This window comes from Myotis brandtii, unplaced genomic scaffold (assembly GCF_000412655.1).
Source record: "Myotis brandtii unplaced genomic scaffold, ASM41265v1 scaffold663, whole genome shotgun sequence".
Lineage (NCBI taxonomy): Eukaryota > Metazoa > Chordata > Mammalia > Chiroptera > Vespertilionidae > Myotis > Myotis brandtii.
Genome location: NW_005370572.1, coordinates 528,216 through 545,960, shown reverse-complemented (window position 1 = coordinate 545,960; position 17,745 = coordinate 528,216).

The window sequence follows — 17,745 nt, the reverse complement described above, 5'->3', positions numbered from 1 at the left end:
TTTTCCCTACCCGCCCCCCCCCTCACCCTTAGGCTCCTTGGGTTCTTCCTCGATGGGCTCTAGGTCTTCCCTCCTGGTGTTGAATATTGCCATCCTGGTGTTGGGACTGAGCGGCTTCGAGGTTAGAAGTTTGCGGAGCCCGGGCTGCTTCGGTGGAGGAGTCCTCCTCCATCCACCCACGGGCCTTGGGTCCCCAGAACCCCCGGTGGCCACTCTGACTTCAGGCCTCTCCTGGCCCTCCGTGCCGTGCCTCACCATCCCCTCAAGGGGCCAGGGGTCTTCCTCCACCAGATGCTGCACATTGACCTGGGTGGAGCTCTGCAATGACAGTGACCAGCAGCTGGTCAGGAGGCCTCAAGCCTGGTCCCAGTCCCTGCTGCTTCTTCTGACCCCTGGACCTTCTGCTCCCGGATAAGCCTCCCTGTGTTACCTCCGCATCCCGCCGGGCAAAGGGCCACAGGCGTCGTCTGGGCTGGGCCCGGATCCAGCGGCGGGCACGTCTAAACACACTCTCATAGCTGCCTCTGTTGAGGCCTCGGCCTCGGCACACTGGGAGACAACACGAAAACATGGTGTCCTCTCCACTGTCTCTGTCCGAGTGAGACGGGAAGGGGCAGTTATAGAATGTGGTGCGTGGTTACCAGGTTCTGTTGGGCTCTGGCGTCAGGAAGTGTGGTCACTGCTCATGTCTGAGGGAGGCTTAGGGCAGTTTTTTTCAGGCCAGGCCACCACTCTGATCCCACCTCAGCAGCCCTGGTGTGTGTGTGTCTGTGTTGGGGGGGAGGGCCTGCCTGGAATAGGAATAGGTTGGGTTGGGGGGTCAGGACCAGTCATGTTTGCAGCCCAGGTCAAGACTGGCTGGGTGGACGTGGAATATGAGTGGTACCCTCTGCCCGAGGTCTATTCTGAGCCCTGGAGGTGACTCTCATTTCCCCTGGGTGGAGGTCTGTGCAGACACAGGGCTGGGCCTGATCCGGGAGCAGAAGGTCCAGGGGGCAGAAGAAGCAGCAGGGACTGGGGCCAGGCTTGAGGCCTCCTGACCAGCTGCTGGTCACTGTCATTGCAGAGCTCCACCCAGGTCAATGTGCAGCATCTGGTGGTGGAGGAAGACCCCTGGCCCCTTGATTGGACGGTGGGCCACAGCACAGAGGGCCAGGAGAGGCCTGAGGAGTGTGTGGCCACCGAGGGGTCTGGGGACCCAGGGCCCGTGGGTGGATGCAGGAGGATTCCTCCACCGAAGCCTCCCCGGCTCCACGAACCTCTAACCTCGAAGCCACTCAGTCAGAACACCAGGATGGCAATTTTCAAAACCAGGAGGGAAGACCTGGAGACCATTGAGGCAGAGCTCAAGGAGTCAGAGCCCAAGGGTGAGGAGGTGGGGGGGGAGGTGTAGGGAAGAAATGGGTGGGGGGAGTGCAGGCAAATTTCTGGGGAGGGATTGTTTCCAGAGCACCCCCAGATCCTGGCCAGTAGCAAAGACCGGCCTCAGAGCACATATCTGTTAGACTGCGGGTGGGGAGCACATCCTGTGGTGGGTCCTGAAATGTGCCCAATGTTCTGTCTTTGGGCGACAGATGGAAATACAGGCAAGTGGGTGATCTTCTCTCCTCTCCCAACTCCAGCACCAGCCCAGGAGGTGGATGTGGCTTCTTCTTTACGACCTGAGCCTCACCCTAAAGAGCAGGATGCAGAGCTGGAGGTGTGTCCTCCTCCTGAGCTTTCACCACCTCCAGCAGCCGCTCCAGATGCAGCTGAGGAGCCAGGGACGGCCCCGGATGTAACTGAGGCCCCATCACCACTAGATGAAGAACCCTCCCTGGAGTCCATGCAGATTCCTGCCTTGGAGAAGGAGCTGCCTGTGGAGGGCCCAGCTCAAGGGCCGCTTTTTCAATGTGTTCGCCCTATTCTCCATTGTGTGATTTGGGTTGTATATTCATTTTTCTTATTTGAGGTCTTGCTTTTATTATTTTATTATTGTTATTTTTAGTTTTCATTATTCCATTAGATAATACATTGTAAGTAATAAAGAAATATATTTTAAATGGTGATTGTTCATATTTTAAATGCTATTGTTCATGTATTAATTTCCTGGGCATGAAGGTTTAGTCATGATGCTGTATAAGCATCACCACTGTCTAGTTGCAGGATGTCCCATCATCCCAAACGGAGACCCTGCAGCAAAAGAACTCACTCCCCACTCCTCCTGCCCCTGATCTGATTCTTGTCTCTGCCCCTTACCTATTCCCTAGAAATGGAATCTCACAATAAGTGCTTTTGTGTCAGCTCATCTGTTTTTATCTGAAATAGCAATCTTGCTTTTAGGAAGGGAATTTATAGATGGATTAGAGATTAGATGGAGGAAGAAAAAGCCCTTTCAGTAAGCATGTGCATAATCTCAGGGTAGAAACCACTGCGCTAAGTGTGACCCCAGGGCCAGAAGCCAGTCAGGCAATGGCTGTCGCTTCCTGTGCCCAAAACAACTAGAAAAATGCAGAAATCTGGGAAGACAAACCACAAGCTGGAAAGCATTCCACACAACGTTAGGCCCAGGTGTGTCAGCCCTGTGGTGCAGAAAATTCTCAAAGGTTGGTGTTTTCTAAAGGGACAAAGGCAAACACATGCACTTCCAACATGAGAGGCAGTGCACAGGCCTCTACATGCCAGAGATGCCCCACCACCCAGATCAGGCTTCTGGGGTGGTGGGAACCATCCCTGGGGACAAAGTGAGGCAGCAGAGACCCCAGCAGATGCCCTGGGAAGGAAGGGGAAAGCCCCTCCTCTGGGAGAACAGTGTGCAGGACCTGCCAAAGCCCCACAGGGGCACACCTGCACTGGCAGGGCTCCCCTAGGAGGTCCCCCCACAGAAATTGTTGCACAATTGTTCATGAGATGTATTTTTGAGACTCCTCGTCAGAGCATTGATGAAATAGGCAGAAATTTGAAAAAGTACTGAGGTCCATGGAGAGGGGATGAGACCACCAATCTTGGTCCATGTGGATAAGCGAAACTAAGCAGGTGCTCCATTCAGTGCAGGGGTCTCTACGTGTCAACAGATGAAGAATTCAGGGGTCCTCTCACATGAGACACATGGACCAATGTCCTTTAATTGAGGATCTCACCCATTAAACCCCTTACATCTGATTTCAACAGGCAGACATGCATATGTACATGTGAGTATGCCTGTGACAGACATGAGAGAGGCAGATGTGAAAGATACACACTGGGCCACAAGTGATGGTCAAGTCATCTCTGGTCTGGGACTTGCAAATCTATCTACTCCTTGAGTTGATTTTTTTGTGTAATGCATGTATGACTTTGATAGTTCTGATAATATTAAAGTCATATGTTCAATGTTATCCATATATCACTTATCTACGGAGTAAAGTACACTATTTAGTTTTTAAAATTTAAAATCTCTGATGATGCGGCAACATTAGAAAGTTCAGAGTAGGACATTCCCTTAATCATCAGTCTTCTCACCGATTTGCACATGAGCCACAGATTCTAGGAAAGTGTTTTCAAGAAAGGATATGGCAAAGAAGGGGTATCTAAATATATTTAAAAAACAACAGCAACTCTTAATCCTCAAAAATTAGGAAATAAAAAAAAACAATTTTAAAATGGGCATGAGTCCTGGACAGTCATCTCACCACAGAAGATACACAGATGGTAGGGGATGCATGATGGCTAGGAGTAGGTGGAAGGTACACTTATCTCCTCCCAGGACCAAAGGTGAATGACAGCTAAATTATAGAACAAGCAACCTGAACAAGCAAATGAAGACTACTTGGACATAAGCCTTATAACCAAGGGTTAGAGACAAAACCAAACCCAGGGTGGTAGGAAAGAGACCTGAAAAGGGCTGGCCCCACACCCTTGTGTGGCAGTAGAGAACCTTCGGGAATATTTCAGTTGCAAAGGTAGCCCCTGAGGAATGAGGTGTCTCAATTTCTCACTGGGCTCCTCATTCCCGAGCACCAGACCTGGGAAGAGGCAGAGGCATAAAAACTGCCTGTAAAAATCAGTGGGGATTTCATCCACCAGGGAGATACTGGAGGTCTAGTGAAAAATCGGGTGTCTTCTTAAAGGGCCAGCACACAAAATGCCTTTTGCAGGCGACACTCATCTCAGGCTCCAGCAGAGAGATTGGGGCTGAAAGCAGACAACCTGGCAGCTTCTGCTTCACCAGCAAGGTCAATTCTGCAAGGAGAGAGTCCTCCAGGTAGAAGGGTCCGTAGGAAGTGTGGGTGCCATTGGTTGATTGTGCTGCTGGGGCAGGAGACATGGGCTTCGTGAAGGGTAAGGTTTTCTTGGAAAGAGAAGGCAGCTGTTTCTTTGGAGCCCTGTGTGGAGGGCTGGTCTTCCTGTCCCCAATCACTGTCTTCTCTTCGCTGTCATATGGTTTGTGTCCTGACCTTGCAGACCTGCTCCAGAAGGGGTTCCTAACGTGTGCTCCACACAGACAGGTGCAGCTGCCTGTGTCATCCAACTTCCGTTCCCAAAGTCAGGTTATCTTCCTCCTGCAGCTCCCACAGTCTCCTGGCTGAGGGCTGCCTCTCTGGGGGGCTCAAGGGTGCATGCAGGAGGCAGCCGATTGATGTATCTCTCTCTCTCTCTCTCTCTCCAATAAAAACATTTATTTTTTAATTTTAAGTGTGTGGAAAGCCTCAGGTGGGGTGAGGGCTAGGTGGTGGGGACAAGGGAGGGTAGGAAATGGGGACATCTGTAATACTGTCAAACATACATACATACATAAATAAATAAATAAATAAATAAATAAATAAATAAATAAATCTTTTTTAAAAAGTGCCTTCAAAAAGGCAATGGGGAGGGGTGATTTGGTTTGTGCTTTTACTCTGAGTGAAATGGGGAATTCGTGGAGAGTTTTGACCAAAGTTGTGATATAACCTGACAGATTGTAAAGGAACTGCTCTGGTTGTTGTGTTGAGAACAAACTCTTAGGGGGAAGATTGGGGCAAGGAGCTCCCCATTGGAGGTATTTTAGTAGCAGTGGATGTGGAGAGAAGTATTTGGACTCTGGATATATTTTGACTCTCTTGTTGGATTGGATACAAGGTGTAAGAGTTGAAAATGATGCCAAGTTTTTGTCCTGAACACTGGAGGATGGAAGTACCATCAGCTGAGCAAAGAGGTTTGGTGAACCATTGCTTTTGCTCCTAGGCCAATGTTTCTACACATTGGTATTCCCGGTGCCAAAGCACAGTGCCTAACACTGGATAGGCAGAAAATACATGCTGAGCAGACAAATGAGGAAATGGATGACTAAATACAATCCCCACGGGGCAGGCAACCTGAGTCTTGCTGCATTCTTGGGTTCTACCCAAGAAGCCCAGGTCAAAATTTCTCTCAGCTTTCAAGTTCCCTAAAACTCTCTGATGTTCTTTCATCCATTTCATGCCTATCGAAGGATGTCCAGCCTGGTACAGGTTTAGAGTAATGGCCCCCTTGCAGAGACACATATCTTTGCTCTCTTGCTTCCATTCTAACTATCCTTTTCCATCCCTCAGTCCAGACCATCTTAACTATTTCCAGGAATAAGAAAAACTGCCCGGGTTGATCTTTTTCCAATTCAAAAGACTTTATGCTTTTAAAATGCCCAAGTTAAGAACTATACTCTTACTCTCTGAGTTTAGATAAACTCATCCAAATGTAACAGGACAATGTTTTAATTTATTAACCAGGGCCAGAGCACTGATTGAACCAGGGAAAGGCAAGAGGTGCAAGGGGATGCCAAGAATGAAACACACCAGTTAATATATCAAATATTATGCTGCTACATTTTAATTGTTTAGATGAAACAGATTTGTCCTTACAATAGGCTTTGTCTACACAATCATCTTATAATTGTTATTAGCTTGCCCATTGATCCAGAGTAAATTAGTCGGATGGTATTTAATTAAAACACATTCTGTCCATAAAATTATGCAAACTGGAACAATGTTGACACTGGTCATACTGCACAAGCTAATAATTAGACATTGTCTATGTCACTTTCTGAACTTTCAGAGAGAACATTAAACAGTAAGGCATTTGTTAATGGTAAAACATTTCCATCAGAAAATGCCTGGCAGGAGACTTGAGGGGAAAGGATCAAAAGTACACAGTGATGAAAATGAAATATGAAGGAGATTTCTGAAGAAAGAAGAGAGAAAAAAGAAGTACTTCAACAATAGGACAGGCCGAAACCAGTTTGGCTCAGTGGATAGAGCGTCAGCCTGCGGACTGAAGGGTCCCAGGTTCGATTCCGGTCAAGGGCATGTACCTGGGTTGCGGGCACATCCCCAGTGGGGAGTGTGCAGGAGGCAGCTGATTGATGTTTCTCTCTCATCGATGTTTCTAGCTCTCTATCTCTCTCCCTTCCTCTCTGTAAAAACTCAATAAAATATATTTTTTTAAAAAAATAGGACAGGATGTCCTATTAAATTCTGCCAGGGTTAATATCCTATCCAATTAATTATTTTTTATATGTTGATCTTTATGTCTTGTTTGTGAAGATACCAAATCTTCATGAGCTCATTAAATAACAATAGATTCTTTAACTCATGAAGGAGAATCCCTGAAACCCTTAAAAATTCCAGAAAGGCCATTATAATATATCATTTTCCCTTACCATGTGGTTTCATATCGTTGCAAAATTACATGTAAATGCTCCAACTCTCACTTGATGAGCAGGTCCTGCCCTGGCTGAAACACTTATTGAATCTATTTCACAAATTTTGCTTTTACTAATTTTCATAAGGAACATATGGCCAGCTTGTTTATTTCATAGATTCTAGTCACCAATGAATTTAACATTTCTTACTTTATCCAAAAGGTCTATTTTCTGGCTAAGAACTAATACTTTCTTAGTCTCCTTCACTTACCTCATAATTCTAGAAGTTGTCTTCATATCTGGCATCACTTATCTATTTTCTGGCAGAAGAAACAAATTTTTCACAGGCACAGAAAATGATAAGTTGAACTGTACACCACCCCTAAATGCACACATTCTGGGCTGCACACTGGCTCTTGGCCACATTAGGCTCTAAGAGTCTGAGTTCTGCCTTGGCTGGGTAGCTCAGTTGTTTAGATTATTGTATGATACGCCAAGGTGGCAGGTTCAATCCCCCATCAGGGCACATACAAGAATCAACCAATGAATACATAAATAAGTGGAACAACAAATCAATGTCTCTATCTGTCTATCTATCTATCTATCTATCTATCTATCTATCAAGATATCTATAAAATCAATCAATAAAAAAATTTTAAAGGGTCTGAGTCCTCTGTTCCCTAGCCCCTAGGATTTAAATTAATCTCTCAGCAAAATTGCAAATTATTTCATGTCATGAATTTTTGTGTCACTGGCAAAGAGACAACCACAAATGTTAAATTCATGAAGACAAAGATTCTACTGTTCTTTCCTTTGAAAATAGAACAATTTATTTGAAGTGACCATATAAGAGATCACATCAGGCTAAATTTGAAGAGCAAATCTTTCATTCATTGAACAAAAATTCAAGATAATCTTCTAGACACTAGGAATCATGCAGAGATGATTCTCTCATGGCCTCTATCCCCAAGGGCCATATAGTCTGCCTTGAAATTTAACCTTTCATTCAACAAATGTTTGTTGAACAACTGCTATGTGCCAACCAGGTTCATAGTTACTAGGCACATAGCTGTGAACAAGATAGGCAATGCTCCTGCTTTACTGCAGGCAAACGATAAACAAACAGATAAATAAAAACAGTTGCTAATGATAAGTGTTATGATAAAAATGCAGCAGGGCTGGTGTGGCTCAGTTGGTTGGGTGTCATGCACCAAAAGGTTGTCAGTTCTATTTCCGGTCAGGGCACATGCCTAGGTTGTGGACTTGAACCCCAGTAGTGGATGTATAGGAGGCAGCCAATCTATGTTTTGCTCTCACATCAATGTTTCTCTCACTCTCTCTCCTTCTCCCTTTCTCTCTCTCTAAAAATTCAATAAAAGTATTTAAAAATAAATAAAAAGAAAATGTAACAGGGTATTGTAACCAAGAATAACCAGAGAACCTTTTTAAAATTAAATCAGAGATCAGGTTAACTATGGTCTATGCCAAATCCTGCCTGCAGTTTTGTTTTTATATGGCCTGTGGGTTAAAAAATGTTTCTACATTTTTAAATGTAAAAAAGATCATTAGCTTTCCATGAGAAAAGTTTCTTAAAGTGTTAAAGACATTGTCTCTTGGCCTACAAAGCCTAAATTCTTCACTATCTGGCCCTTTATCAGAAAAGCTTGCAGACCCCTTGCTTAGGTGGCAGGGAAAGGACTTTCTGTGAAGGATATGCTCAAACTGAACTAGATGGCAAGAAAGAATCAGCCACAGGGAGATGTGGGGAGAACCAATGCCAGTACAAAGATCTCATAGTGGAAATGGCATTGACATAGTCAAAGAAGAAAAAGAAGGCTCATGTAGCTGGAGGGTACAGTGGAAGAGTTCAAAGATAAAGTGGGGACAATGTGAAGGAGCTAAACTGTGCAAACCAGACCTGGGTAAGATGATATTAAATTCAAAATACAGTGGGGCCTTGACTTACGAGTTTAATTCGTTCCGTGACGGAGCTTGTAACTCAAATTACTCTTATGTCAAATCAAAAAGTGAACGAGTGAGACATGTGATGCTGGGCTGATGTTGTGGCATTCACTGTGACAGTCGCTGCACCAACTAGCAGTGGGGTATCTGAAGCTGGCTCGTAACCCGAATTTTAGCTCGCAACTCAAAGCAAAAAATTGGCCGAGAGACGGCTCATATCTCGAAAAACTCGGGACACTCGTAAGTCAAGGCCCCACTGTACTACAAAGGTAGCAAATGGCAGTACTTGATGGCTAAGTGGTACTTCATACTGTCCATGTACTCTAATTTATTTTAACAGTCTTCGGTGATGGTAGTTCAGCTGTTTCATATTTTCTAACTTACAGACAAGGCTTCTCTACTACCCCCATGTACTAGTAAATATCTTAACTTCTGGAGGTAAATCTGTAAGGTAAATTCCTGGCAGTGGGTCAAATACTAGGGATATTTTTAAGTGTGATAGTAAAGTGAGTGTTATGGAAAAGAGTGGGAGAAGGGAAAGAGGAGGGCATCTGTGGGAAAAATGATGTGAGTAGGGACCTTGTTGACACACACGGGGCAGAGTGCCAACACTGGGGGTGCTGGAGCAAAAACAGTGTTATTTAATTGGAAAAGAAGTAACATTGGTAACGTTGCTTTATAGAACATACAGTCCTGATATCTATGGAACCAATTCAGATAAAGTGGATGACCAGCGCTTACATGTTCCCTGCTTCTGTGACTGACCTGCAATTAAGGGGGAAGAAGTAATTATTCTTTTTCATTTCCTGATGCTTTTATTTATTTATTTATTTATTTATTTATTTATTTATTTATTTTGTTAATTCTCACCTGGTAATATTTCCCCCCCACTGATTTTTAGAGAGACTGGAAGGGACGGGGAGAGACAGAGAGAAACACTGATGTGAGAGAAACACATCAATTGGTTGCCTCCTGCACTTGCCCTGACCAGGGCCAGCAATCAAGTCTGCAACTGAGGTACATGTCCTTGACCAGAATCAAACCCGGGACCCTTCAGTCTGTGGGCCGAAGTTCTACCCACTGAGCCAAACCAGCTAGAGCCCTGATGCTTTTCTTAAAAGTGGTCTTGTCTTCAGAAGATGTGGTAGTGAGGAAAATGGGAATGTTCTGAGTAGAAGACCAACTGAAATGCTTAGATTGATCACGTAAATGTAAATGATGACCTTTCTTACTCCTGACTTCCTCAACCTCAGCATTTTGACACACATAAATTGAGCTTCTGTCGTGATGTGGAACTGCAGTTCTGAGATTTGGGGAAAATAATATATTAAGTTCCTGCCCTCAGTAAGCTTATAGCCTAGCTGGTTTCCCTGGGAAGTGTTAGTGGCCTCCTCCTTGGTAGGTCTCAGCCCATTTCCAACCCTGTGCTATAGCACTTCCCTCACACATTTTACCACTAATTTTCCAAAAGATCACCCCCACTGTCAGCATCTAAAGGGTATTAATTCCATTCTACACATATCCTTTCCCAAGTGCCCAGCCTAATTGTTGCGACCTACAAGGTGGAAGGTACATATTGAATGAATAAACAGGCAAGCAAATAATAAATATGATCCATGGTCATTTTACAGATGCCACAGAGGAGATAAACACACTCACCTGTTTCCTATCCATCTCTGGCTGTTAGGTGACAATAAAATAACCTGTCAACTCAGCTCATCCTGTGGGGGCTGGGTTGGCGGGGGGAATCAGTTTATCAAACTTGTCAAAGTTGATCAATCTCTCCATTTAAACTGCTATTCTAGTTCTTCCACCAGAAGATAAATCTCTCTGGGCTCCAGTTTCTCTCCTGAGAAGCCACAAGAGCAGTGCAAATAGCAATCATCTGGAGCCAGTGACCAGGGTTCTGAACACTGGCCCCGCCATTTACCTAGGCAGTTTCCTCTGTAGCCCATTCTTAAGTAAATTGAGGATCAAAACATTAACCTCACAAAATGTGGTCCTGATTAAAGGAGAATATGATTAGCATAAAACCTAGAACATAGGAGACATTGAATATAGATTTAGTACATCTCATTTGCATGCTCAATATGCATGCCCTTCTCCATTTCTTAGCTAGATGGGCAGCTTCTTGAAGGCAGAGCCCAGGTACCACAACGTTGTGTCCTATTTCAATTCTGAGCACATAAAAGATGGTGGCTACTTCATAAATGTTTGCTAAAGGTTAGAAGAAAAGACCTCAATAAGCTGAAGAGTTTCATTTCTACATTTCTGTTATAAAATAAAATTTAACATCTTCTGGTCATAAAACGTATGTGATCATTGTATACAATTTTTTTTTAAAAAAGGATAAATATACAGAAGAGAATTAAAGTCACTTATTATCCCAAATCATAAAATAGAAATAATATCTGAAAATGTTTTTGTCTATTTCCAGTCTTGTTTTTCCCATACACTTTTGTATGTATATATTTTTCTTTACAAAAATAGTCATATTTTTCCTAGTGGTTTATAACATGATTTTACTTCTCTGCTTTACATTGCTAGTATAAGTATCTTCTAATGGCTTGTGGGTTTTTTTTTTTGAAAACATGTTTTTAATGGTGAAATAATATTTTGTTGTACCATAAATTATTTACCATTTTTCAACTGCTGGACATTTACACTGTTTCACTAACTTTTACTACATATTTGAAATAATGCTAAGCTGGTTAACCTCATGTATAAATATTTAACCACATCTGTGATTATTCTGTGATAGTTTTGCATTCCTGGGAGACCATCTAGTATAGTAGTAAAACAAATCCCCAATTCCTTCCTCAGTTAAAAGTCAAGCTTTACTGCAAACCACATTTATGTGTCCTTAGGCAGCTACTTAACCTTTCTGAGCCTCAGAATGTGTAAAAGGAAAAGACATTTCTATTGGTGCATATTTATGAGCATAAGTTTACCAGTGGATGATATCTTATCTGATAAAAGAGAAACATGCAAATTGACCATACCTCCACTACACCCACAAGCCACACCCACCAGCCAATCAGGAGCAAGTATGCAAATAAACCCAACCAAGATGGCAGCAGCCATAGAGCTGGAGCCAACAGGAGGCTTGGGTTGCCCCTGGCAATGGAGGAAGTGCCTGCTGTGGCTGGCTGTGGGCTCCGCTCAAGGCCACAAAATTTCAGTTATAGAAGATAAATAAATCCTAGATACCTGCTTCCAGCCACTGTGGCCTCTGCTCAAGGAGGGTCTGAAAGCCTGGGTTGCCCGGGATGTGGCCAGCCTGCAAACAGCCCTCAGCCCCTCACCCAGGCTGGCCACGCCCCCCCAGTGGGGACCCTCCCCCCATGGGGGCATGGCCGGCCTGCAAACCACCACAGACCCCTCGCCCAGGCCACCCCATGCCCCAGGGGAACCCCCACCCTGATCCAGAACACCCTTCAGGGCAAACCAGCCGGCCCCCACCCATGCAACAGGCCTCTATCTATACTAATAAAAGGGTAATATGCTAATAGGCTGGGAAACCTTCCAGGAGACCTTCCGGACGTTCTTCTGGACAAAGCCATGGTGGCGGGGCTGAGGTAGAGGTGGTTAGAGGCCAAGAGGGGAGGGCAGTTGGGGGTGATCAGGCTGGAGGGGGGATTTGGGGGCAAGCAGACCGGCAGCGGGGAGCAGTTGGGGGCTAGCAGGCCGGCAGGCAGAGTGGTTAGGGGCAATCAGGCAGGCAGGTGAGAGGTTAGGAGACAGCAGTCCTGGATTGCGAGAGGGATGTCCGACTGCCAGTTTAGTCCCGATCCCTGTAAACCGGCAGTAGGACATCTTTCGAGGGGTCCCAGATTGGAGAGGGTGCAGGCCGGGCTGAGGAACACCCCCTCTCCCATGCACGAATTTTTTGCACCAGACCACTAGTAATTAAATAAAACAAAAAAGAGTGAATGAATCATATCAAATAGATCATGTCTACACACCCACACTAGGCCAGCCCTTACTTTCAATACCAGGACACCTATTTTTAGTAGAGTTGAAACATAAACAAGTATTCATTTCAGAGGTTTTAGACATTTTCTTTGAGGTGATGATTGCTTATGCATTCAAATAGATGAGGAAAGGGGAGACACAAGTGGTATATTTCGCCCAGTGCCGTTACCTGAGTGATTCTGTTAATTAATATACTACGTCCTAAAGGTGGATAGAGTTGATTGTCTGCATTACAAGATGGGGTTAATGCCAAGGATTTGAGACAAATTGCACTTAACCTCCCGAACCCTGGATGAAGAGGGAGATGGATGTTTGCTTTTGGTCATTCCAGCCTTTTCATGATCTGAATCAATAAGTACTCTTTATAGCTTTGAGTCATGTTTCTAATTAATACTTCTCCTGGCCCTGGCTTACAAAGTAAAATATAATTCAAATTATATTTGTAAATTCCAACAAGCTTTCTGGGCTCACGCCATCTCAATAAAATAGTTTAAATGCCACTGCTTGTTAAAAATGCTTTCTGTATGCCAAAATATTTATACTAGCAAATTTAAATTACATTTGAAAAGAAAGAGTACTTTCAATCTATGAATTTATTATATAATGCTATTATATATAGTGGGTATAAGTAGGTTCATAACTAATAGAGAAAACATATCCATATATGTTAAGAACTTCAAAATAAAAATTAATAGCTGAGTGTGATGATTCTGAAAGGACAGTGTAGGTGACATGTGGAATCCAAAAATAATTTATTCAGAAAAATAATCACCCACAAAAATCCCTTGCTTTGCCAAAGTACAGAAATCAAAACACAGCAAAGTGAACATTGGCCCTGAGTTTTGCCCAAACATCTAAAATAACCACACAGTATTAAAGCGAAATTTTAAACCCCAAATTGTGAACTCCTGTATGTAAAATAGAAGCGTCTCTGTAAGGGATAAGTATTAGTGAGAAATCTTTTCTTTTGCTTGGAAAAGGCATTGGGATACTTGAATTGAAGATGAACAGTTCAGTTCAAGTATCCCCAATCCTTTGTTCTGGGTGTAACCATAGTGCCTACTCAACACATTGCTTGAATGAGTCATGCACATCCTTTGATTGGTTATTTGCTGCGCTGCAATGATTACCCCACTAGACCATAAATGCCATGGAAGCTAAACCTTAGATCCTCTTTCTGTCTCTATGTCATGCCACCTTGTTTAATTTGCTGTGGCTGCACTCCAGGTTTACCCAGAGCTGCTCAGTCCATACTTAACTGTTGGAACCTAAACTAGAAAAAAAAAGCATATGGACCTCAATTATCTTTTTAATGGAGAACTTATAAACTTTATTGAGTGACATTGAAGAGACTAAATAAATGGAATACCAGTCCATATCTATGGATATTAGAAAGCAAAAACATAAAGGTATTAGTTGTTGTCAAACTGGTTTATACACCAGTGTATAAAATGTAAATAAAAATAAAATGAAAATCCAAATATAGCAGTTATTTTGTGAAACTTGACAAGCTAATTCTAAAATTAAACCATCAATGAGATACAACCACAATCACCAGATTAGCTAAAAATAAAATGTCTGACAATAATAAATGTTGGCGAGGGCATGGAGGAATGGGCTCTCTCATAAACCACTGGTGGCAGTGTTAATTGGGAAAATGTTTTGGCACTTTCTACTAATGTTGGTAGAGTAAGTATTGTGGGTTGAATGGTATCTTGGAAAAGTGCTAACCCAAGGTATCTGTGAAAGTGATCTTACTTGGAAATAGGGTCTTTGCAGGTGTAATCAAGTTAAAACGAGGCCATACAGGATTAAAGTAGGCCTTAACCAGTGACATGTGTCCTTCTATGAGAACAGAGAGGGAGAGATATGGAGACAGAGATGCAGAGGTACTACCAGGCAGGGAAGGAAGCCACAAAAATACAGAAGCATAGATTGGAGTTACGCTGCCATAAGCCAAGGAATGCACAGATTTCCAATAAACACAGGAAGTCAGGAATAGGCAAGGAAGGATATTTCCCAGTATCTTCAGAGGGATCATGGCCCTGCTGACATTTTTATTTCAGACTTCAAGCCTTCAGACTCCAAGATACAAATTTCTGTTGTTTTAAGTCGCCCAGTTGGTGGTACTTTGTTACAAAAGCCCTAGAAAGTGAATATAATACATGTACCTATGACCCAGCAATTCCACTTCTTGGGAAAACTGTACAAAAGAAACGGATGCCCATGTATCCTGGGAAAATAATATTCGTAACACATTCTTCATGATAGCACCACACTGGAAATAACCCAGTTATGTTCATCAACAGGAAACGGCTAAATTAATTTAATTCATTCATTCAACACAATGCATGGAGTGATTACCATGTACTAAGCACTGCCTTTGGCCACTGTAGAAAATTTCTTCTATATATCTCAGTGAAGGGAGACAGACCACAAATATACATATCAAATTTTATGCTATGGTAGTTGATCAGAACTATGGAAAGGAAATATAGAGCAAGGTGACCGTGATTGAAAATGCCACTTTGATGCAAATTTTTGCATTATATTGGGTAGTCAGATGTTATAAACTTAATTGTGTCCACTCAAAGTTCATATGTTGAAGTCTTAACCCCCAGTATCTCAGAATATGACTATATTTGGAGATAAGACCATCAAAGAGGTAAGTTAAAATGAAACTATTTTGACTGTTGTCCTTTAAGAAGAGAAGATCAAGACACACAGAGAACATGCAAAGAGAGACATCAGGGATGCAGGACCCCAGGGATGTGCACACTTGGAGAACAGGCTATGTGAGGACACAGAAGAAGGTGGCCATCTGCAAGTCAAGAAGAAATGAAACCTGCTGACACCTCAATCCTGGACTTCCAGTCTCTAGAACTGTAAGAAAATAAAAGCATATTGTTAAAACCATAAAATAAAACCTGTTTTATTTTGCTATGGCAGCCTGAGAAAACTAATGCATTAGCTTCGGCCTCACTAGGAAGATGAGATTTGCACAGATATTTGGAGGGGAATCTGGGGGAAGGATGTTTGAAGCAGAGAACAAGGAACCCCAAGTCAGGAGCTGGCATTACATTTGAGGAGCAGCATGAAAGCCAGGCCTCTGAGGGAAAGTTGGAGTGTGAGGGAGGGAGGGAGGAAGTCCGTAAGAGCTGGGGAAACAAGATAACAGGCAACATTCAAGCAGGGCTTAGAATATTGTTATGAGGACCTTGGCTTTTGCTCTGGATGAGGCAAAGAGTCATTTCAGGAGAATATGGAGGAATGAGACACTTTATCAACTGATGATGGCAATGCAAATTGTTACAGCCATTTTGATATAATTTAGGATTCCAAACAATCATCTGTTTCTTCTCCTTCTTTCTTTTTCTATCTGAAAAATTCAGTCCAAAAGCCATCAGGTCACAAAAAGCAAGGTGGCATTCATGACAGCAGAATAGAAGAAGGGAACCATGCTGACCTTGAGTGGGTATCAGAGCCCAAGAGAGGGCACCCACAAAGGAAGCCTGCCCCAGAGAAACCAAGCAGAGTGAGAAGGGCATTTACCTGGGGTGCTGGCCTGAATGGTGTCTTGGACCGCGAGTGGGATGAGGAGGACTGACTTCTGTGTGGCCTAGTTTGAGGACTCAGAGAGTTTGAAGGTCTTTAGATGTCACCTCTACAGAGGGGTGGTCTGGGTGGGGAATCAGAGCCCACGCTTGGCGAGGAGAGCATCTGTGTGTGGGAGGCGTGGGGTGCAGTGGAAAGTGCTACCGGAGCCCAAGTTGGGTGAGTAGGGTGACTGTGCAAGGGAGCGGGTGGTGGTGCAGATGGAAAAGTGGTTACAAATAGTGAAATATATTAGAGCTAATGGGAGCCAAGTTTCTCATGGTTACAGAATGGAGCTATAAATATAAAAGGAAGAAAATTAGAATAAAACCTGTGGTATTGGAAGGTAATTGGTAAAAAATAAAATAATCTTGGTTTCAATAGTTATGAAAATATGTGATCTAGATGTGGACGTATGTGTTTATACACACATACACACACACACACACACACACACACACACACACACACACACACATATTCTGTCCACTGAGAGAGCTGGGAACAGTGACACCCCCAAAGCAATGAACACTCCTAGCAAGATCATGGCCTTAAATACTGTATTTCATTGTAAGGAATTAGGGCTCCTTGAAGAGATGGCTGATTCCAAAGCTAGTGCAAGGAATGTGTAAGATGAGTCTGGAACATCTTGTACTGGAAATCACAGAAGTGTTAAGAGGATGACCTGTTAAAAGGACACAGAGGCTAGCTTGAAGGGGTTCCCACTGACCAAATATAGGGCAATTTTAGCATCACAATAAGTAATAGGAACCAATGATAATTGATTGAATAAAATAGAAAATTGCAAGTCCATACAGATATAATAATGAATAAATAAAAATTTGATGATGAACAGGATATTTATAGTTTTAAAGTAGCTCCTGCCTGTAGAACTCTTGTTAATTACCAATGGGAAAAAGAGTACACACTACCAACTATTGAAACCATGTGTTGCCCTAGCCGGTTTGGCTCAGTGGATAGAGCTTCAGCCCACAGACCAAAGGGTCCCAGGTTCGATTCTGGTCAAGGGCACGTACCTTGGTTGCAGGTTCCCCGGCTCTGGTTGAGGTGCATGCAGGAGGCAACCAATCGATGTGTCTCTCTCACATCAGTGTTTCTCTCTGTCTCTCCCCCTCCCTTCCACTCTCTCTAAAAATCAATGGGGGGAAAATATTATCGGGTGAGAATTAACAATAAGTAAATAAATAAATAAATAAATAAAATAAATAAATAAATAAATAAATAAATAAGAAAGAAACCCAGTACCTTAAAAAAAAGAAGAAAGAAAGAAAGAAAGAAAGAAAGAAAGAAAGAAAGAAAGAAAGAAAGAAAGAAAGAAAAGAAATCATGTGTTATCTGAGAGGATATAACACATTATATCTGTGACCAGGTTTTATAATTTAAATCTAATCATGAAGAAACATCAAATGCTCCGAATTGAGGGATATTTTAGAAAATCTGCTGCCTATAATCTTCAAAAGTGTTGATGTTATATGAGTCAAAAGCAAAGGAACTCTTTGAGACATGGCAAGTAATTGCGGCATGTGATTCTACACTGAATCTGTTAGCTATAAAATGCATTATTGGGACAACTGGCAAAA